The sequence below is a fragment of the Apostichopus japonicus genome, chromosome 11 (assembly GCF_037975245.1).
Source record: "Apostichopus japonicus isolate 1M-3 chromosome 11, ASM3797524v1, whole genome shotgun sequence".
Lineage (NCBI taxonomy): Eukaryota > Metazoa > Echinodermata > Holothuroidea > Aspidochirotida > Stichopodidae > Apostichopus > Apostichopus japonicus.
The window spans coordinates 16013273-16036398 of record NC_092571.1 but is presented as its reverse complement, the minus strand read 5'-3'; the positions used below and the strand labels follow the sequence as shown (position 1 = coordinate 16036398).

The 23126-nt window shown below is 36.5% G+C and overlaps 1 protein-coding gene across 8 annotated transcripts in view; it reads left to right on the top strand.

Moving 5' to 3' along the window:
• LOC139975966 (zinc finger protein castor homolog 1-like) overlaps window positions 1-23126 on the top strand; it is a 116477-nt gene that overhangs the window by 38722 nt on the left and 54629 nt on the right. For 6 of the 8 annotated variants that reach the window (XM_071984283.1, XM_071984282.1, XM_071984284.1 and 3 more), the window contains exon 2: window positions 11514-11592. The gene's annotated coding sequence lies outside the window, so the exon portion shown is untranslated. Of the gene's footprint in view, window positions 1-11513; window positions 11593-17153; window positions 17494-17593; window positions 17752-23126 lie in introns of those variants that run through there. The other 2 variants (XM_071984281.1, XM_071984280.1) reach the window with 2 other exon arrangements.

Here is a 23126-nt window from a genome sequence, read left to right as displayed (position 1 = left end):
CAGTGAGGGGTGGTGGGGGGAGGGTGGTGAGAGGGAGAATGGGGGTAAATGTAGCAGCTATTGGTTGTGTGTTTGCATAGTGGTTTTCTGCCATTCATATATTTCTAAGATCCTAAGTGGTACTATTTTATAAGTATAATAGGTATGTAAAACCTGAACAGAACATTTTTTAATTGTTCTTTAGATACATATATATATACAGTATATACTGTTTTATAAAAGATTAGCACATTGGCCTAAATGACCTTCATAGTAGTTTTGTCTTGGTTCCATCCACACTGTGTCATACAGTATAGCCGACATATATGTGCGACTGCATTTTAGCTGTCAAAAGTCAACACAGATATAAAATATATGCTGGCTTGTTTGTCCTATCTTTTTTATCCCATGGTGCTACTTCTTTGGCAAAAACAGTGACTTTTGCTCCTGATTCTTGTTAAATACATAAAGGTTATCTAAATTATACATCATTTATTTTTGAAAAGAGCAAAGGTCCCAGATTACCCTTAAAATTTGCGGTTCATTTTCATAAAATGCTTGAACAACAAGCAAGTGTTTTATTTTTTTTATGTGTCAAAGTATTAATCACACATTAAATAAAAATAGCTGTTTCTTTTCTTTCGTTTTTTTGTTTATCTTAATCAAACATGGTGGATAGTCCTCATAAAGTTATCAAGTTTTTTTTCTTTGTTTAGCTTCTTTGCGATACAAAATTTTTGGCTATTTTGCCAGACAATGGGCTAATTAAGAGCAAAGGTTTATTTGTGTTCTTGGAAGTATTTTGTGATAAAAAAAAACCCAAAACACATTTGTCACAGCAGTTAGTTTTCACATCTTTAGAAAATAAAGAGCTTCTCATATATAATAAGGATATGTAATATCATTTAAAAGTTTAATACTGAATTATTTTTTTCATAACTGAATGGTGGTAAGTACTTATTAGTTTTAATTGTTTAATTCAGTTTCACTTTTCCATGTACACAGCAGCTACTGTTCCTAGTTACCTCCCACAAGTTTTCTTAATTTCTAGCAGCTTTAAGGGTTGGTTGTCTCTTGATCTGTTTTTTTGTTGTTTTTGTAAAACCAAAACTTATTAAGAGTTTTTTTTCAAGGGACAATCAGCCATGCCAATAAAAGTTTTACCGTTATCACAGTCCAGGATATGTTTTGTCTGTTTTGGCGCACCATCTCTGTTCTTGGGACAAGATCGAAGATTGTCCAGCTTGTCTCCGCGGCGTCCAGCAAACTTTGTTTAAGTCAGTACTTAAAAGGCCATTAGCATGACCCACTAATTTTGACATGCTTTATCGAAAGTGCTAAAAGTTTTGAAACTATTTTCCTGGAGGTTTTAAAAACGTCCAAATTATTAATCCCAGACACATTGAGGAGTGTTCAAGTAAATACTATTAAGCGGACATCTCAGATCGCGATAATTCTCGGCAGCCGACAATGAAGACGCTTGTAACAAAGTTTTGAACACCCGTGTCCAGTACTCGACACTCTAGACATATATATGTGTGTTGGCTGATGATGACGAACTTGAAGCTGTTTCACAGACTCCATTTGTCCCGCGCCCACGGGGAAATGATAGTTTGAGGATATCGAAAGAGAAAAAAAAAAGAACCATCATAATGTTTCCAGGGTGATTGTTAGAAATGTGGAATATGGGACCAGCAAAGGGATCCTCTCCACATACATGTGTAACCCAAGGTGTGTACAGGCCTAGCCGGTATGTCATGTCATGCGTACACATACACGTACAGTATGCACTGCATGGCGGAACACACAGAGATTATTTATACACTGTTTATAATGTACTGTACTAATTTCCAACGCAGATCGGATAGATCTCAGTTGTATTCATCAGACGTGCTATTTTACCTCCTGATGGGTACAGACTTGTAGCAACAAGGAAACGACAGTATCCCTGTTGAGAAAGAAGGTTAATCATGGTCACAATGTTTCCCCAAAGTCACATACATACTTGTATGTGTACAGTATAATATACATGTTAAAACATTTGCATAACTACTTTTTTTTCGTTTAACAGTAGAAAAAATTGTCTATGCATAGGAAGGGAAAAAGAGATACCTTTTTTATTCTTTCTTTTTCCTTATCAGGAATATAGTTTTTAGTTATTTTTAAAATATATAATTTTTTTCAGTTATTTTGCAATATACAATTTTCAGCATCTACAATATGGAGGTTCCTGTTTAAAGCAACATATTGGGGGTTCATTTTCATAATTTCTCAACCCCTTATTAGAACTTCTTCTGATTTTGCCGTTTCATTTTTCCAAAACGGCTTATCAATCCACCTCACTTTCCATTTTATAAAAAAAAAAAATCACTCTTTTTTTGTTCATTTTAGACAGAAATATGACTAATGTCTGATAACTTTCCCTACCTTACCTTTTAACGTGAAAATTAAAAACAGAACCACAAAAGGATTCATTACGATTTCTCACTAATAAAATGATCAATTTATATCATACATGGGTATTTTAGCAATCATATTTCATAATGCTGATCAAAAGTCAGGGGACAGCTGCTTTAACTAATTTTGTTTTAATTGTCTGAAAAAAAACCTGACATGGAACTTATTTAACCTAATTTTTGATAATTCCCTGCCACAATTGCCATGCTGATAATACACCCCGTTTGCAAAGAGAAAAACTGCAGCAGCTTTTAAAATGCCCTCCAGCAAGGCTGAATCAATAATATCACATAGTAGAGATTATCTCTACAGACCAGCAACACCTAAGTGTGTGAAAACTGCAGAGCACAAAAGTCTCTGTCCTGTGCAGCCTAGCTGAAAGAGACTGCAGCCCCAGTGGCGGAGCGTCCATACAGTCGGGGGGGGGCGGATGCCCCCCTGACCGACTCAAATGGACTGCTGGCGCCCTTTTCAGCTTTTTACCACTTTTTACTTATTCACGATTATTGACTTTTTTATTGCGCTGTCATCTACCTATTGACATTTCACATTTTGTTGGTGTCATTTTCTGACACCTATTTATTCTTTGTTCATCTGCAAATTAGCAAGGCCCGGGAATGGTCATTTCCGGCGATCTAGGGAGTATCTTTACTCAAAAAAATCTGTACGCTCCACGCCAACCTGTGGTGGCGCTACGCTTAAATTGTGTCAAAAGCGCCCCTACAGACCATTCTCGACCCCCCTGACCAATACCCCTAGCTCCGTCACTGTGCAGCCCCCTCAGTGTTCTACTTTGGACACGGTGCCTTTGTAAAAACTTTGTAAAATGAATCCTGTCAGCCCAGAAAGGCGTAGTCGCCTGTTTGAGAGTATATGAAACGGCATTGTAACGGACGCAAACATTTTCGGCAGGGATGCAAACATCATCAGACTGAATGCTTCTTACACATGGCAATGTCTGTGCTACTTTATAGGCTATCATATGTGCATAATCGCAAATATCGTAACGTTCGGGCTTTTGTTGTCAAATGTTTCGAGAAGAAGGCCCTGTTGATACAAAGCCGCCTTGACATTGAGTCAGGGATTATGAGGTTTCATATTTTTATCATTTTTTTGGATCACAGATACTATCAGTTTTATACAACATATGAAGTTAATGGGAAGCTTACATATCTGATACTGAAAATGATTTTTTAATTTTTCAATCCCACAATATGTTCATTCTCCTCCGCATTGAGAGTTGTTAGAGTAAACTGTGCGTTGATAACACGGTAGTTTCTTTGTTGCAAGGTTGCCTACATTTTTCTTTGGTTCTTTCGACTGCATGGTTTTTTCAGTTATAATATTCTGTGCCACGTTTTTGTTGTTAATCCCTTCATACTATAAGATTTAGGCAATGTGAATTGGACATGTGACACTATGCAAAGTACAATGTTATTAACAAAATGGTCAACCTGATAATTGTACTTTTTTTTTGTTTACTTCTATCGGTCATCAATTAGTCCTTCAGTTAACAGTCACATTGGAGTCTGAAAATTGATAAAACTACCAGTAGGTTTCTAGAAGACGGGGTTTTAAGAGGGGGAGAAAGAGATAAAAAAAGAGATGGTATTTCAAAGGTAAAGATCTAGCTTTCGAAGATGAAAAAATAAATGAGTGGAATTTAATTAGCCTGGTAGGAGCCTAAGACTGGAATGTGTCAGCGAGTGCACAAATTTGATAAACCTGTTGTTTTATGCCCGTGGTGTTTGCCTCAATTAACTCAGGATGAGTTATTCAGTCGTGAAACACAGGGTTCGGTGAGCTCTTATCCCAGGCGAAAAGGAAAAGGACAAAAGTGCAATTAGTTGCCAGGACAAATGTTTGTACAGATTGGTCGGTCACTCAGGAAGATGGTGGGATCGTAGATAATAGATTACGTCATGATTAATGGAGGCATCATCTAACCTATAAAAAAAAATAAAGAAAAATTACGGTTTCGTTTGAAAAGACGAGCGGTAATGCACCACTGCTATCTTGAAGTTATAGAATCTGCGTCCTTGTCACGATTCTCATCTGGAGTCCATCCCGCTTATTGCAGTAATAATTAAAGCCAATTTTGTATTGAGACAGGTCGACTCTCTCTCTATCTCTCTCCATTGTCGTTCCAACAATTCCAGCAATGTGGAATTACACCGTGTTTCCGTATAAATGTCGTCACGTAACACTCGCCAAATGTGACGATGCTGCGTTACCCGCTCAAATCTTTGCGTGGCAAGAATGGCGGTGGGCTATATGAGGTCAGGCCTAGAAATTCACAGTTGATGGAAACATCTACAATGGGATCTTTTGGTTGGATCAAGCTGTAGTCTGAATTTTTGCTGGGTTTTATAGTAAAAATTATTTCACCAAATGCCCCCCCAAAAAAATGGTTCTACATTTGGTTTGGCAATTTAGAAGGTTTTTTTTTATGAAAATTTGGTTCTCAAAAAAATATTGAAAATACTATATATAATACTAGCTATAAATTTGTTTAGCAATTTTTTTCCCATTTCCAATCATATTTTGCTATGGGATACTGGTTATATTATTCTCTGCTGTCTTGTTTCATATTCATCCATCACTTTTGATTGGGGGGGGAGGAGGGGGGTTGGAAATGGGGGAGACTTGGTAGCACAAGGGTGGAGTTACACATTACTCAGTTGGAGACCTATACAAATAACCCCATTTGTATTGTTGACACTTTTAACTGACTGAACGTGTCCTCCCTATCCCACTTCTATGTATATAGTACTGATGTTCCACATCCTCAATTTCCCAAGGTCAAGTCCTCCATCCCCCATCCCCCCACCCCCCCCCTGCCATAGCCTGTACCCTTGCCCTGCAAATCACATAAATTTTTCAATACAGTTTTATGTGATTGGTTGGACGATACCGTCTAATCTTGTTGTAGCACCTGGACTTGTATGGGCATCCCATTAGCCAGCTCTGTGCACTGTTATACTGTACGTAGTTCATCTCTGAAACGACAGCGACACGCGAGTCTCGGCAGATTGCCGAGCCTGAGCCTGCCTTTCTCCCTGGATTCTGCTCTGTTGAATACGTACAAAATTCATGGTATGTAAAGCCACAGAAAACATTGGAAATTCCTGAAATACTTTTTCCATCTGTTCTAATATTGAACTTTAATGAGAAAGTGCATTAGGGAGAAGAAAGAGGAAGAAATGGTTTTAATATCAAGAAAAACACTCATCTAGGAGGTAATTGTTTACCCTAGCTCAGTTTTTTTGGTCTAATTACATTTTTCTCGTTGAATCATCCCGTGGTAATGGCCATGCTGATACAGATGGTAGCATTTGGGTCAAGAGGCAGAAAAATGGAATTCCGTTTCATCATCATCATCATCATGATCGTCATCATCATCATCATCATCTTTTTATATCTATCCACGTCTGTGTGTCAGTGTTGTTTGTTTTACTTCATTTTTCGTTTTCTTTTTTTACTCCCGCAGTTTATTTTTGCCCTTCCAAAAGACACTTCTAACTTAGTCAAACTGACAAAAGCTATTATGTGAGTCACACCTCCACAGACAGAGTTGGAAGAAAATGTCACTGTTTTAGCAAAATTTTAATGAGCTCAAAAAGAAGAAGGCATTGAGGAAGGATAAAAAAAGTGACCTATTTGCACTTTTCAGAGCACCTAGGCGTCCAGATAAAAATATAAAAGTGGGTTGTTAAATTATAAGTGGTAAAATGGTGTTTATAAATTTAAATTACTGTAACAGGAGTAAAGAAGGTAACTCTAATTAGTATGCTTACAGTACACCGTTGAGCAGGAGTGGTCATGTAAGGGAAACTTAGTCGTAGTTGGTAGGGAATTACTTTGGGTGGGGAGAGGGGGCGAGGTGGGGGAGGAGGTGGTCTCATGAGAAGGGAGAGGTCATTGACTGATAGGGTCCAGGTCAAAGATAGCACACAGTGTTTAAAGATTACCAGTTCAACCTATAGGCATGCACGTTACAGCGAGAGTGTTCTTAACTCTGGAAAGCATTGAGAAGTTTGCTTCTGGGATGTTTAATCACTTTCTTTTCTGAATTTTGTTACTTTTTGTGCTATTTAATCTTTCAAGTGATTATATGTACAGTTATTTACTAAAGTCAGGGCAAATTGTTAATTTTTTTTTTTTTTGAAATTTAATTGTCTAGGATAATTGGACTACGGTTGAAATTTTGTTGTACAGTACAATGTAACATTACAGAAATACAACAATTAACTGAAGTAATCTGTTATTTCCAAATTTTTGTTAATTTAGCCACCAGCTAATCCCAACATCTTGGAAACTTGAAAAGAAATCACTTCAATGACCTAATTAGCACAGAACTTTGCGACAGAAACTTGGTTTAAGTTTGCAAAAACAATTATTTAGATGTTTACATGAAAATCAAGCTGCTACTTTGTACCTCATCATTTATATTTCGCTTTGTCTGCGAAGTTGGTATCTTTCTAAAAAACTTCCATCTGGACCTAAAATACTGTGTGAATTAAGGACAACTGCTTGACATGTTTCATATGTGTTTGTTGTTGTTGTTTTCAAATTATTAATTCTACGATGAGAAAAGGAAGTTGTGCTAGTTGTAAATTAGGCCTAATTTTATCGTCTTGTTGCTTTTGTCCTTCCTTTAGATAACAATATATACCTTCACAATAAACTTTATCTTGTAGGGTATTGGGTTCTACTAAAAAGTTACAATTTTTTGGTGTGTCTCTCAAATTTTTTTTTAAGGACACTTTTAGTACTAATATTTCACATTTTTCTACCCTCACCCCTAGTAGAATATTTCAAAACTTATTGTTTTTATAATGCTGTCGTAAAAATGGTGAGAAGGATTTGATTTCTATCTGAAGTGGTACTCTACAGAAACGATGGTAGATTCATGTTTAAGACAAGAACAGTTGGCAAAGGCAGTTCCGATTTTGCTCATTTTGAAGAAATTTAATCTTGTTTGGTCTGTTGTTGATAGTTTACTTTGCCTGCTCTGAGTCTTAGTGGTTAAATATTCAAAGTCTTTTGGATGTAATGTCATAACTAAGTAGTGAGAAATTGAGTGAATGGAGGAGGGGGGGGGAGGGAAGGAGGGGTGAGGGGAAGAGGGGTTAGGGGAAGAAGTGTCTCTGTGGGGAAGGATCTTTGTGAATGCAATAGATTTACTATCCAAACTGTATTATTTCAATGTGGAAATAGGAGGGTTGGAAGGGGTAAGGAGAGGGTAGGGAGGGAAAAGGGAGGGTGTGGATAGGTAAAAGAGAGGGTGGGGAGGGGTAAAGGAAGGGTGAGAAGGGGTAAAGGGAGGGTGGGGAATGGTAAAGGAAGGGTTGGGAGGGGTAAAGGGAAGGGTAAAGGGAGAGGTAAAGGGGAGGATTAAAGGGGAGGGTGGGGGTTGGTAAAGGGGAGGGTGGGGAGGGATAAAAGGGGAATGTGGAAGATCACAGAAGGAACAGATCTCCTACCTTTTTTTGCACACAGGGATAGCACACCTTTACTTTTCATCATATCTTAAATGTTATATTTGTTGCATTCAGCAGATGCCCACTTTTATGCCCCCCCCCCACTAAATCCCCCTCCCACCCATCCTGTTTCCTTTTTCCAGTTGATTGTGCTACTCTCAATGCTACCTTTAGATCAAACAGTTTTAATCATCTTTAGCAATCTTACATCCATAGAGATAATATGTCATATGTAGCCATCCTTCAGCATATCTATCTCTCTCTTCCTCTCACTCCACCTCTCTCTGCCTTTTGCATATTTCCTCAATTAAATTCTGTTCAAAATGTTCCCAAAGGCAAAAGAGCACCAGTATTGTTGTCATTAAGATATGTCAAGTGTTTGACCTCTGGAAGAAATATATATATCTACGATGCCTTACTTAGAAATCCACATATATTGATGAAGCATTACCACACAGTACTTTAGTTGCAGTACTATACATACATGCTGTACAGTACATAGCTGCAGCAATCAATATGACTGCCTCATCTCATATTCCTTAACCAATTTATATATTTCTGACCATTTTCTTGTTTGGATACTTGATATGCCTGAAACAAACAAAATCCTGTTATGAAAACAAAATTCCAACTTTGTGAAATCAGAATTTCCATTTTTTTTTTTGTGGTTTTTCTTGGCAGTTTGATGAAATTTTATCATATTCTTCTGGAGCCCTAGCTTAAAGGACTGCTCAATCAGGATAATTATACAGGTCAAGCATCATAGGTACGGTAGCATTGTACTACGGAACTGAAAAGGGCTTGAATTGGCGGATATCAAGAAAACTTTTCCGTTCATTCAGGAAAAACTAAACTTCAATTCAAGAGATAGAACAAATTATTGGCTACTTGATTTCATCATGATGCATTCTTTTGAATGAAAAGCTCCCAGTTTTGAGCTAACATATATAGAATGAGGGAAAAAAGTTGCTAAATAGTCGGAAGAGGGAAGCTACTTGCAGTGTTGGAAGAGTGACATGGTTATATCAATGAAGAAATGGGAGGGCCTGTATGGGGATGGGGGTCTGGAAGGGCAGGGGTGGGGGGAGAAGGATTGAGTATTAACTGGTATAACTTATAATCTAGTAAACTTATAATCACTTTGAATGCTTCAACTCACCTATAATGATTTTAAGATAAGGAAAGAGATGGTTGAGGGATGGGGAGGAGTGGGGGGGGGGTTGGGTGGGTGGGAGGGAGGGAGGGAGGAGGGCAAAATGAAAGATATGATAGGGAAAGAGATATAGGGTTGATTTAAGAAGGGGCGCATGGTAAATGGAATGGGCATGAAGTTACTGCATATAATTTGGGAACAAAGCCAATTTATTGAAGGTTACCATGGTTGCTATGACAAAAACTCTCAAAAGTGATTTCCTGATTACAGAAATTATGACAATCATATGGAAGATAAAATTGCTTTTGTTGAAGGAAATTGTCAGTTAAAGGAGAACAAAACACTTTATAAATTGCGTGGGCTTAACTTAATCATCCCATGTCTTCAAATATGCGTAGTTTCTTTAAAAAAAAAAATAGAAGAATTTCTCGACCGATTTTTTACCGTCGATCCATAGTCATGACCAGCATTGTGTATTGCTGTATATTAATATGCAGCACAAATACTACAGCTTCCTTTTATATGATGACATCATCGGACCAGCCTATAATGTTTGTTCCCGATCTGCATTAAGCATACAATGTGACTGTTAAGTTTCTAGGAATCTGTTCAAGGAATTTTTTTTGCCTTAGCCTTCATTCGCATCGATATATTGTTTCATTTAACCCATGTCAATAACAAGAATAACCAAAACTTTTATCTATGGCTATAAAATGGCCACACAAAACGGATCAATAATTATCTTAAAAGGGGGATAAAAAAAAAAAGGAAATAAATCAAACTTAACAAATAGCTCATAATTAATGGAAAAAGCTTGTGTAGGTAAAAAATATATAACAGTAGGTGGGACTATAATGTTTAACTTATATTGTGTTTGTTCATAAGATATGTTGAAAAAGCTTTTGTAGCAATGTAAGCTTAGGCTTTTTAGTTTGAGCCAAACAATATTTACCGTTGCACATGATCATTTTGTACTACTCTGTGCTGATTTTTAGTTTTTTACCCTTGATTCCAAGAAGCCACCATGAGGGCAAATGCCTAAATACTAGCTTAGATGCAAAGGTTTATGGAAAGAGGAGGAGGGGAACACCAGTATCGGTGGCATAGATTTTGACAACACCTGCCCTCCCTCCCCTCCCTCCCCTCCCTTCCCTCTCCCTCATTCACCATGCAATGACAAAACCATATATCAACAATACCTGAGATGCAGGTCTTACCCTTTGGCTGCAAACTTGGTTGTCTCAAAAAAGTGAGGTAAAAATAGCAAAGAATGACTTTTTTGGGGGATAATCATGAAATGAAAATACCAGAAAATTGTAACTGGTGTCTCTCATTCTATTAAATCTGCTATACGATCATATTTTTACGGTGGCTTAATAGGGACATAGGAACGACGACCACTGTATTCCGTGAGAGAGACATGTAGGTCTGGTGAATAGAACACCAGATCGGACCCCTTTGGGTGGATCATAGGTCTACTATAATCTTTGTATTATTTCAGTGTCTCCAAAGTTATCAAAGGCGATACCAAGTTTTCATGTTACCTTTTGGGGGGGGGAATTTAGTTAGAAAGCAATCTGATGTGATGTATTCAACAATTAGTCATCCAAGAGGACCTGCTGCGAAATATATTTTGGTCGGCCAGTCAGAAATTTTGGTCATCTCGGATGATTTAACAACCATTTAAAGTTTGTCATGTTTTCCTACACTACATTGATAAACATTGCTGCTATGCGATTTCTTCTTATATAAGCAGGCTGCAAGAGCAATTAGGCAGCTTTTGTTGAAACGTGATTATCATATCTTCTCATAAACGTAACTTAAATACCTGTTAATAAATGATTAGATTACATGTAAAAGATCCGCAGTAATAGATAACAACGCTTGCCAGCGTATCTGTAAAAGATAATATAGACACTTTTGGTAAATTATCGCAACAGATGTCTATAAAACACACGAGACTAAAAGGGCGATTCTTTCTTCAATATAAAAAAAAAGAAGAAAATACAAAAAAAGATCAAAACGTTTGTGATACTGTATGCTGCAGAAAAAGAACTTGCATCACTCATTTGCATAAGAATCGTTATCAAATGTATATGCATCACTCATTTGAATAAGAACCGTTATCATTTTCATCTGAAATATACTCATGATGTTTTTGTTTAGATATTGTGTATTTACTTTGTTCCTCGCTTACCTGTCTCCTCACAACCTTAGCACCTCGTTCTACCGTGCCTAGAATGTCCTGGTAACCTTTTAACACTGCGCGCCCTCTATGACCGGTCCCTCCGGTCATTGCCCCTCCTCATTCTACCATTCAGAGTGTCTAAGCGTGATTTTCGAGTGGATTTTCGTCCCTTTTTGTGTTTCATGCAAGATGTGTTAATCTCCAAATTTTTGACCTATTTTTTTTTTTTCTTTGCATTTCGTCTTCTTTGTAGGTCACATAAGGGTGTGTTTTTACAGTTGGTATACTATGGTGCTACCAGTTACATGACATGATATGATTTAATTGGATCGGTAAGTATTACATTTCTTTTAATACTGTTCACATACAAGTTTTTCTTCTCCTTTTTCCTGTTTCCAGATAAAATTCTGCTTTTGATCGTTTTTCTTTTAAATTGTCCTCGGTACAGATTTTGCGTCCGTAAGAAAAAACGAAACATTTCTGTTTGTCGGATACCGGATCTTTCTCCTTTAATGTTTGAGTGGTATGGTGCTGTATCATTTAATACTCAGTTGCCATTTTTCAAAGTGAAGTTGGTGTTAAGAATATTAGTGAGTACCCGTGTGTACTCATAACCGCAAAGTCTTTGTGGGTACATTTGTGGGGTGTATCATCAAAGTAATTCCTACCCCTCTCAAACCTTTCGGAATTGAACATGTTTTTGTCCGAATTTGCTACTTCATCCAGTTCAATGTGCTTCTCATCTGTCTCCAAGGGGGAGCAAGTATCCTCCACCCACCCACCCACCCACTCACCCACCCACCCACTCACCCACCCACCCTTTCCCCTCTTCCTCCCCTCATCTTGATTCGCAAATTTCTTCCATAACCAAGACCTGCGATCAGTCGTCAAATGAAACTGATATTTGAGTAATATTAAAAATAAAAAAAAATGGAAAAAAAAACTTTTTTTAAAAACTTAATGGTGCTCCTTCATGATTTATTTACACAAACTGGCCATAATATCTTAAACGCGTCATGAAAACGGAATGAATTTCCGAGGCCGACTGTTTCGTATCAGCAAACATTATCTGAATGATTCTCTCGTCGTCCTGTCAGTAAAAAGATACTCGACGTATGTTTTTTACCAGTCATGTGCCATGAGTTTCTCACCAATTATAGGCCTTTCCTCCGGCTTCCAGATCAATAGGGTTTTTTTGAACTGCTCCCGGCAAAGGTAGGTTCTAGTAGGTAGGCGGAGCTCTACCTCGGCTCGGTTTTATAACGAGGCAGTATGGCAAAACCTCCCAATTTACGACTTGTCTCTGATTATTTTTGTCCGTTTTTGAGCTGTTTGGGGCTATATCCTGGTTTCCAAATTGAAACTAATAAATAACTTCCTTACTTGATTTCTCTGCGGGGAAAAAAAAAAAAGACTTGCTTAGAGCGACGTCCTCATTTGCTGATAAAATCCTTTTAGAGCAAAGATAAGGTTTTGGTGGCAGAGAAGAAGAAGGATAAAAAATAAAACGGTTTCCGTGGCAGAATATATGCATAAAAGAAAAGAAATTGACCGAAAAAGTGTAACTAAAAGGATATTTCTTCCTCTGGCTCGAAAAGACGCCGCCCATTTAAATACATCCAATTCCACGGAACTCATCAAAAGAGGTAAGTGATCATATTTGCAAAGCTTGTCTCTCCGTCCCGATGTCAATCTCACAGCCGTGATATATATATCCCATCGAAAAGTTTGGCATCATTTTGTCATTCGTTCTCCAAGAAAAGAAAAAAAAAAACAGTATTTTTTTGCTTGACGTTATCTGTGAGATTATACGTCCCTTAATTAATGAAGGAAATATCTTAAGTGGCGGTTCCATTCTTTTGGGCATTTTTTTTTATGATCATTTTTCAATTTCTATTTTTTTTTTTTTAAACCGATAGGGCTAAGTTTTTAAATTCAGGTCAAGCATGCACTTGTTTGTATGGTTTAGTTTGTATGGTTTAGTATTTGGCCCAAACAATATCTAGAACATGTAACATTGTGTGGAGAATTTCTGAGACGGTTCATGTGCACATGTTTGTGGATCTCTAAATTGTAGATTCATGTGGTCTTTCTGAGTTTCCAGCAAAGAATTAAAACAACTTTTGTGCTGTCATGTAGTAATAAATCTTTGCAACCAGTACAATTCCAGTACAATTATAGCTAACAATTGTGAGAAAAAAAATTGACCGATAACAAAAACAATATATATAATAGAAAATTCCAATATATAAGAGAAATTCCAATATATATTCCAAAATATATATTCCAAAATATTTTTTTCCCCCAATATATAAGAGAAAATTTATATAAGAGAAAATTCCAATATATAAGAGAAAAAATTTGATCGATAACAAAACCAATATATATCAACAACAAAAAAAGGAAACTGAATGTTTCAGCCGGCCGACTCTTGACAGATAGGGACTCGACTCAATTCGGTCATCGTGTTGGATGGAAATTGTGGATTCCAAATGGCATTGTGGTCAAGACTATAACTGATCAAGGTTTTGCCAGTTTTAAGTCCAGTCGGCTTCAGTCTGAGTGACTCAACATTTCGCTCTTTCTTGACCGGCCATCAGCGGGTGCACATATGTTTTTACTTTGACTGCCCAGTTAACAAATGTGACCAATAGCAAGGAAAGAACTATACATGCGACCTACACAAAGAGAGCACAGGTAGTTATTAAACAAACAAAACACAAAAAAACACCATAGTGTGTGCTCATAAATCATTCAGTGTGGGGGGTGCTCAATTATTTATATTGGTGGCTATCAAAAAGTAGGTCACACCAGTGGAGTTGAGTGGGTCAAGTTCAGTAGTGTACGGAATGGGGGGGGGGAGGTGGGCTGCCTGTACTTAGGACGACTGCCTGTGGTTGAGACGTAAACATTTCCGGCATTGTGCGAATTACATGAGAATAACATGTACATGTTTGTTGTGGTTTACAATTGCATTTCTGTCATATGTTAATAAAATTTGATTTATTTATATTCAGATGAAAGTTAACAATTATCCCAGACCCATTAAATTATACACACTTTCTCCTAGGTTTACCTTGACCTCGTCCGTACTCTTTTACATACAAGGATCTAGGCAGAAAATTTTATTGTCATTAAAACTGGTACATGACTAAGTATATACCAGCTAAAATTTACTTTTCTCAGTTCAGGAGAAATATCATACCGAAGACACAAAAAACCGAATCTTTGATATATAATTAAAAATATAAATATTTAATTTATACACAACTCCAATTCCTCTGTCTTTATTCATGAAAACCTTGTTTAACTTTTATAATTGCCAGTATTACTCCAATTGTAGTTTCAGATATTTTTTGCTTCTAGGATCTCACAAGTTGCGACATTAATCCAGTTGCTAAATGGCCTCAATGTAATGACCAGGCCTCTTCTCCTGAATCCAAATTTTGTCGCATTTAGGGTTTTTTCTTATTCCTTTGTCTTTTTCCTTCTTTGAAACCCCACCAACACATTTATTCTAAATGAAATGATAGTGAGTCACTTCCTTAAATCTCTTAATTAGATACAAAAGGACCCTAAAAGAACCATTTTCTAATAACAAAATTCATTCTTTTAGGAGCCTAGAATTCTCATACCATATTTTTTTTTTTTGGCTGTTCTTTTTGTAAAAATAGCTACAGACTCATGAACCATGGAGGGAAAAAAAAAAGCTCAGATTTTTTTTAAATGAACTAACACCTTGCTGTAAACAGCAGATGGATTCGCTCTACAAAATTCAATTTTTTCTTTCCCGTGTATCTTGATGCACCATTCAATATTTGGTGGTTTCCATGGCAATGGTAGCATTATTGCCACCCTGTACACGCTAGTGACGTCATTGCCATTGTCTGTTGAGGAGAAATATTTGATACATTGTGCAAGTGACGGCACAAATTTTTTCTCAACATTTTTACTCTTTTTTCCAATTCTCTTTCATTTTTTTTTTTTTTTATCTTTTTTATTTTATTTTACTTTCTTCTCTTTTTTTGTTGTATATATAAATATATATATATTTTTTCGGCAGAGCTTGTTATATGTTCAATCATGCGTATGCCGGGCCTCGAATAAATTGCCCACTAAGATATTAAGCTGCAGGTGAAATGTTGATTCTGTAAAAATCTAGTGGAGTATGGGAAGGTAGGCTATTCTGTTTTTTAAATTGGATTTGTGATATTTTTTTATTAAATTTTGCAGAACATAGATAAATCTGTTTTTTCAGGAAGTAATTTACCTACATTCATATGAAGGAAAGTTTCAAGTTTTGGTTAAAAAAAAAAAAAAGGGTAAAAAAAGGTAAAAGAAAATATATATACAGTAGAAGCAGAAAAGTGTAGAGAATATGGAAATGTGTAATGCGGATGTGTTGTGCAATAGTGGTGCGTGGAAATTCTGGGAGAATGTACTTAGTAAGAGGTGGTGGGTGATACAGTTGTTTTAACGAGTAGTTTAATTAAATTCAAACCAATTTAACAGACACGATAAAAATGCTACCAATTTGTAATAGTTTTCCGACCAGTACAGAAGTAAGAACTACTACCATAGCAGTAAACATTTTTCATCAAATTGTAAGCAGGTTCTTTTAATAAGGGAAAGACAGTCGGGAAAAGGTGAATGTCAGATGTGGTGTTCTTGCCGCGATTTGCATCGTCATGACGATACCATGCTCTACCATTAAAGTTCATCAGTACTCCATACTCTAATATGCTAGAAAGTCAAATAATGGTTACCCGTTTTAAAGCTCAACAAGCATTTTACAGACCCTCCGAATCAAAGTAACATAATCTTTGAAAGTTCTTACAAGCCACAAACATGCCGCCGTATGAATTTCCCCACCCTCCCCCCCCCACCCTTTCCTCCATCTTCCCACCTCTTGGTTGTCACACACAATTCCATGCCATGTCCACTCAATGTTGAAAACTAGCTCATCGACTTAGGGTGACTGGTTGTTCTGTCATCTTTAGGTTATAAATTGTGTCCTTGACCTTATATAATATCTCGTAGTGTTTTGTAGGCCTGTATCAGCTAGGTTTGATATGTTTGATGCACCTATCCTTGTTTGGGGGGTGGGGTGATGGATTTTGGGGAGGATTGGGGGGTCTCACCTTTATTTGAGAACTATAAATATCCCCAGCAGAATATTATTAAATCATCGAGGACAAATTTTTGTTGTTGTTACTAGAACGACAAAAATGGTTTGTTAGCCGACTGCTCTCATATCATTCGCAGTTTGACTGTCACTGAAAATAGTATAACACTGTAAAACCATGGTACATTCTAAAGACAAGGCAACCCCCCCCCCAAAAAAAAAATCCAACATTTACAGCCAACATTTATGGTCTCTTACATAAAGTTTAAACACTTTAGGAAAGTCTGGAAAAATCCGTCTGACTCATTCTGGGGTGATGGTCGGACTTTAAATCTTTGGAGTTTAATATATTAGCTATCATCATCATTACCTGCTTTTCGACATTATCATCATTTGTGCAAAGTTCAAGCATTTTTGGGGAACTATTTCAAAGAGAGCATTTTTGGCTTTATTGACTTGTTATCTTCCGTCTGAGTAAACAGGGAGGTTAATTCTCACCAGATATAGAGATTTCTCACACATAGACAAGATTGACTGCAAAAAAAAAAATTGCTCAATTGGGGCAATTTAAGAACTTGTACTTTGTCACAGAAAACTTTATACACTATATTTGATAATCATAGCACTTTAGTTCTAAAAGGAAAAAGATAAAAAAAAAACAGAAAAAGAATAGATAATTCTAGTTATCTGTGAAGTCCAAAGGTCACTATACCCAACTTAACAATAAATAATTGCTTTTTTTTTTGTTCTTCTTCAGTCTGTTTTTTTCTTTTCTTTTGGGGGGTGTATATTTGAGCAAGAATGTTTGCCAAGCATCGTTGTCAAGTTATTTTTTTTTTAGTTAGATCCTGACATTTGGGCAGGATTAGAGGTAAAAGTTTGGTTTTACTGAACCACTACACGTTACCATTGTTTGCTGAGATCTTTTAGAGCCTTCGCCTTGTTTGTGCTGGTGTTGTTACTCATTTTGGGCTAGTTTAGGGTTATTGGGCTATTTCGCTGGATTTCCCCAAATACGACACAATCGAAGCTCGGTTTGACCTCCGATACGGTTCTGATCTTCAATAGCTTTTCATATTAAGTGACGCTGAATACAAGGAAGCAAATGGTAGGCTACATTTTATTTCATTTTAATCATTTGTCTAAGTTTTTCAAAGGGGATTCTTTTTTTCTTTTTTTCCCCTTTTCTTCGTCCTTCAACACCATTGCCAATGCAGTTTACAGATATGCGTTGACACAAACTTTTCCATATGACTAATTGTAACAGACTTCTGGTTCAAAAGAAAGTCATACCATAACATAGTGTGGGATCTCTCTATACAGGATGGACAACTGATAAAGTTGCTTTAAAATAACTTTAAAAGAGGTAAGGCTACAAAGTGATACATGTCTTTACCATGTTGAACCTTTTAATCCTGGTTTTTTTTTTTTGGGGGGGGGGGTTTTAAGGGAAAAAGAAAAATGTATATTTTGCCAAGTCAATGGAAACAATTCTTTCACATTGGTGTATCAGTGAATCAGAGAATGTATGTCAACCGAAATATTTTTTTTTTTTTTTTTTTTTTTGTCTTCTTAAATCTCATAAATCGTCTTGTTTGTATCACGGAAGGAAATTCTGCTAGCTGTATATTTTTTTTCTCTCGTAGAAACCGCTCTAACCAGCATTTCAATCTTAACATTTAAATCAAAATGTATCTTTACATCCATGTCAGTGTGAAGGAGTGGAGTTAAACCAGCTGGTTTTATTAAGGCAGGCACTGGTTTTACACATTTTTGAAATTCACACTTATCTTTCATAATCGCTACTTTTATGGCAATTTTCAAGCTGTAGTTTGTGTTGGAGTTGTAATTATTTTTGGAGTATTCACATCTAACTGGATATATTCCAAGCCAAACTAACAGATGATGGTATATATTTATGTATATATTTATATATAATTATATATATATATATATATGCAGGGATATGCCCGCACTAAAAATTACCGCCCAGCACTGTCTTCAAAATCGTGAATCCCGCCCAGCACTATTTTCATCTAAAATCCTGACATTCCTAACAATATATTCAACATAAATTGGGCCTAGCCTATGCCAAAATCATACAGATTGATAATGAATCAGTTATGCATGCGAGAAACATTACTTACGTCTCTCAATCGGTCCCTTGTAAAATCTCTTTGAAACAAACTAATAACTTTTACCTGGTACGTAATATATTAAACTAAAAAAAATTAAAAAATGTAAATTGTTAACAAAACTAGTACTTGTATATGTGTATGTGTTTAAAAAGCTATACAAGTGCCAGCATGTGGCACCTGAGCACCTTAAAAATTTTCTCACCCCCTCCCCCTTAGATCCCTCCCCCAGGATGGCGATCAGTATACCCGGCACTCAGGAAATCCTGGGCACATCCCTGTATATATATATATTATATATATGTATATAAATATGTATTATGTTATATTATAAATATTTATATATATTTATATTTATATATTTATGTTTATATTTACAATCATATAGGTTGCCCGTTATTAGTCGAGTTACTGTTGGGTGTTCTGAACTCTAATGTGGTGTGTCACTCATTTAATGGATTTGTTTTTGTTTTATTATTAGCAAAGCTTAAATTATGCCTTCTTTCACCATTCTCAGAAGAAGTTGGGCTTCTGGCCTGGTATCGAAAGTAGGAGTCACAACCCTCTTTAGGGGTCGTCAAAAGTTTTGAACGGTGGCCCGAAGAAAAAGAAAGAATTTGCTGATAGATATCTGTGGGGAAAAATAAAGTGGAAATACTATTGAATATAAATTAGCCTACTTCAAAGATTGCAAAATATTACTATTTTGCAACTGCTCACCCTTTACGATAGAATAATTTCTCAAAGGGAATTGGGTGAATGGGGGTGGGGGTGGGGGGGGATGATGCCTTTTCCCCTGTTAATCCCTTTCCCAGGTCACAGTTTCCGCCACTGGGTGGGGATAGCCAGGATGATGGAAGGGAACATTGGGGTCACCAAGCAAAAAAGTTTGAATAACAAGAGACTTAGAGAAAGAAATAGGTGATGTATTTAATCTGAATGCAACCGAGTGAAAAACTTTATCAATAAATAATAACTTCTACATGATGGATTGTGCACTATTGTCAACACACTGATTTTAGGCACACAAATGTTACGTTATCAAGAAAACATTGACTTTCTCATTTTTGAAACTCTCTTTCTTCTAATGAGACAGACACCAAGCATGTATCGCTTTTTTTAAATAGTTTTTTTATATTGTTTTTTTTTTTTTTCTTTTTTATTGGGGCTATGTGTTTCTAGCTATCTTTTGATGTACTGGTTTAGACACTTTTTGATTGAGTCATGTGACATTGTTTGTGAGGACCCTTTCTCATTAATAACAGCCGTTTGTTTTTAATTTAACCTTTTTTCAATCAGTCCAAATCGATGAAACATTGCTCGTTAACTTCGGCACTAGATACCGTCTACCACGAATTAAGATTCATCAGTAATTTATTCACTTTCCAAACTGCACTAAATTAGGCTGACAGCATCTTATTCAATGTTTGTTTCACTTTAATACCCAAGTGGTACTCATTTGTAGTGGTTTTCATGGCAACAGAGATCAAGTGGCCCATACAATAGCTAATTCTAGTATAATTTAAGGTTAATTTTTTGTCTGTGGTGTATCACCCGCTACAGGACTGTACTTAGACATGTATAATATGACGGAACAAAGAATTCCCCATTTTTTTTTCTAGACTTAAACTTTTGCAATTTGACTTCCTTGAAATTTTTCATGTATTACAGCACACACTGGATTGCTTCTATTTATACAATAATTTTCAATTTGTATATTTCATTGCATGCGTGTCTTCCATTGGAAGTCCTATGTTAGTTTAAAGGCTGACATATGATATTGTTTAGTTAGTAGGTCCACCCATTATCAAGTTCAGGGATAATTGGCGAAATGCTTGCTACGGTGTACATCTTCCATGTTTCCGAAAATAACTGTCGCAGTCTTGCTGGTTCACGGATTTTAGTGGCTTAACTCTTTACCTGTCCCCCATTGACCTCCTCCTCCTTCACATGGCAGCAGCTAGTGAAGGTCTGCTGCCCTCGTTCTTTAATAAACCAGACCACAGAGGGATATTCCAATCCCTCAGATTTATTGTTTTAACACTATTGCGACAAGATGGAAAGTTATAATTAGATGAAACCTGTGCACCTCCTAATGGCGGTTTGTATACATGGTGGAGATACAAATTTGTGAGTCTATTTTGACAACCATACTGTATCTTCTAGAGTTATATGCACACGATACCCAACATAGATTTTTTAAACAAAGAGCTTTCAATAAAATATTAGGCAAATTTTCTAAAAGCTGTCTTGATCATTCTCCTCCCTTTTAATCATAGTTGGGAGTTGATAGTATGATAAACTTCTTGGTCTTCTGCTCTGCTTGAATCCAAAATACAAGTACAAAAAAAAGAAGATGTGTATAAAATATTGTATATAGGTATGAGTGCTCGACTAAAATAACTTTAATATATATATATATATATATATAGTTATATATATATATATATAGATATATATATATAGATATATATAGATATATATATATTTATTGATATTTATATATATATTGATATATATATATATATATATATATATATATATTGATTTATATATAGATATATACATATAGATATATATATATATATAGATATATATGAGACAGGCTAATCTTTTAAGCTGACCCTCATTCACTCACAAACACTGAATGAATCAGTTGGGAAGATGGCATGAAATGGTCACGGATATCGTCGGAATATTAACCGATTGCTCTCGACTTCGCCTCCTGCTTTGCGAAAAGAGTTTCGTGAATGGATCTGCCATTCATAAGTTTCTCTCAAACGTTTTTTATTCTTTCTTTCTATCTATCTCTCTTTTTTTCATTTTCTTGTTTTCGTTGAGACAACGAGATGCCAGAATCTCGAACTTTACCGTATATTAACCATCTTGAGCTCAACCTCACGTCAGCCGACGATCGTTTGTACTTATTCAGATTTTGGGGAAAATTTGTGGGTTCCGTAGGAAATCCTTAATTGAAAGTAGGAAATGAATTATTTGAAGAAAATATTAGCTATAATTCAATCAGGCTATCTTTTAGTTGTATTAGATTTCTTTGGCCTCGGAGGTAAATTGTTGCAGTTAAACCGAAAATACACAGGGCATATACATGTCGACTCCTCTGTGTAAATTTTACCCAACCCCTTCTTCAAACTGATCGTAAATATCGAAAGAGAGATTTGTGAAATGAAAAGGAGGTAAAGCAGTTGAAGACATCCAGATTGTTGAACATTGATTTTGAGATCTCAGAAAGTTTGTTCAAAGAGTTGAGTGGCTTTTGTTTTGGTTTTTTTTGGGGCAAGTGCTAGTACAGAGAAGGGTAAGTGTTTCAAGGTTATAGTTGGAAAATTGAGGGGGGGGGGTGGAGGGAAGGATATGGGGAATTAACAGTGTAAGTACATGGACAAAACTATGGACTTGTGTGAAAATTGAATGAGAAAGGGACTAAATAATGTGGGATCACAGTTTTGACAGATGCCTGCATTGTGTTAAAACTCTGTATAGATGTGCACGGTTACAGGACTGGGGGGGGGGGGGGATGGGAGGAAAGAAAGAAGAATGCGGGAATTTCCTTTGTAACATTTCTTTAATAAATAATAATGGTAGGGAGACCTTATATTATTTGCATGTGATTGTGGTATTGTATATATGACAAAGGAGTAATGGTAGATGGAGGTTGGGGGAGGTGGGTAGGGTGGGTGGATGGGTTGGTAGGGAGACCTTATAATATTTACATGTGAACTTGGTATTGTACAGCTACCAAAGGTGTAATGGGAGGAGGTCTTGGGGTAGAGTGGATGGGTTGGTGAGGATGACCTTATAATTCTTTACACATGAAGTTGGCATTGTACAACTAAAAAGGAGAAGTAGGAGGTGGAGGAGGGGGGGAGGAGGAATGAGGATATATGTCTGCTCTGTTGCATTTCTCCCCAAAGTTATAATGCTTTTGCTCTAAGTAAAATCATGTCTTAAAGGATTTGATAACCTTTGACCTATCCCATGCATATATCTTTCTGAGTTTTCAATCAACTAACTCTCTCATACATTGCTTAAGAATACATTGACAAGAGGAACAGAACACCCTTCCCTTTATAGCCCCTAGCCCCCTGCTAGCTCCTACTAGCACCATCTACTAGCCCTTACTACTAGCCCCTACTAGCAGCTCCTACTACTAGCTCCCATTAGCCCCACCTACTAGCCATCACTAGCCCCATCTACTAGCCCCCTAATAGCCCCATTTACTAGTCCCCTACTAGCTCCTAATAGCCCCATCTACTAGCCTTACCTACTAGCCCTAGCCCCATCTACTACCCCCTACTAGCAGCCCCTACTAGCATCCCTTACTAAACAAATAAAGTAATGTTTTGTGAGAGTATCAGTTGATGATATAATTAAAAGAAATAGATGCAGTACCAAGTTTGTAATTTTGGTTTCATTTTCTTAATTGGTAGTAATAAAGGATGGAAACACATTGTCTACAAGGAGATCACACAGTTTGCTTTATACATTAACAGCATCCATCAAAGCCTATATACACATATATACATACTACAGTAAAACGTATCACTGAAAATGGGCAAAAAACCATATATACACTATTTGCATAACA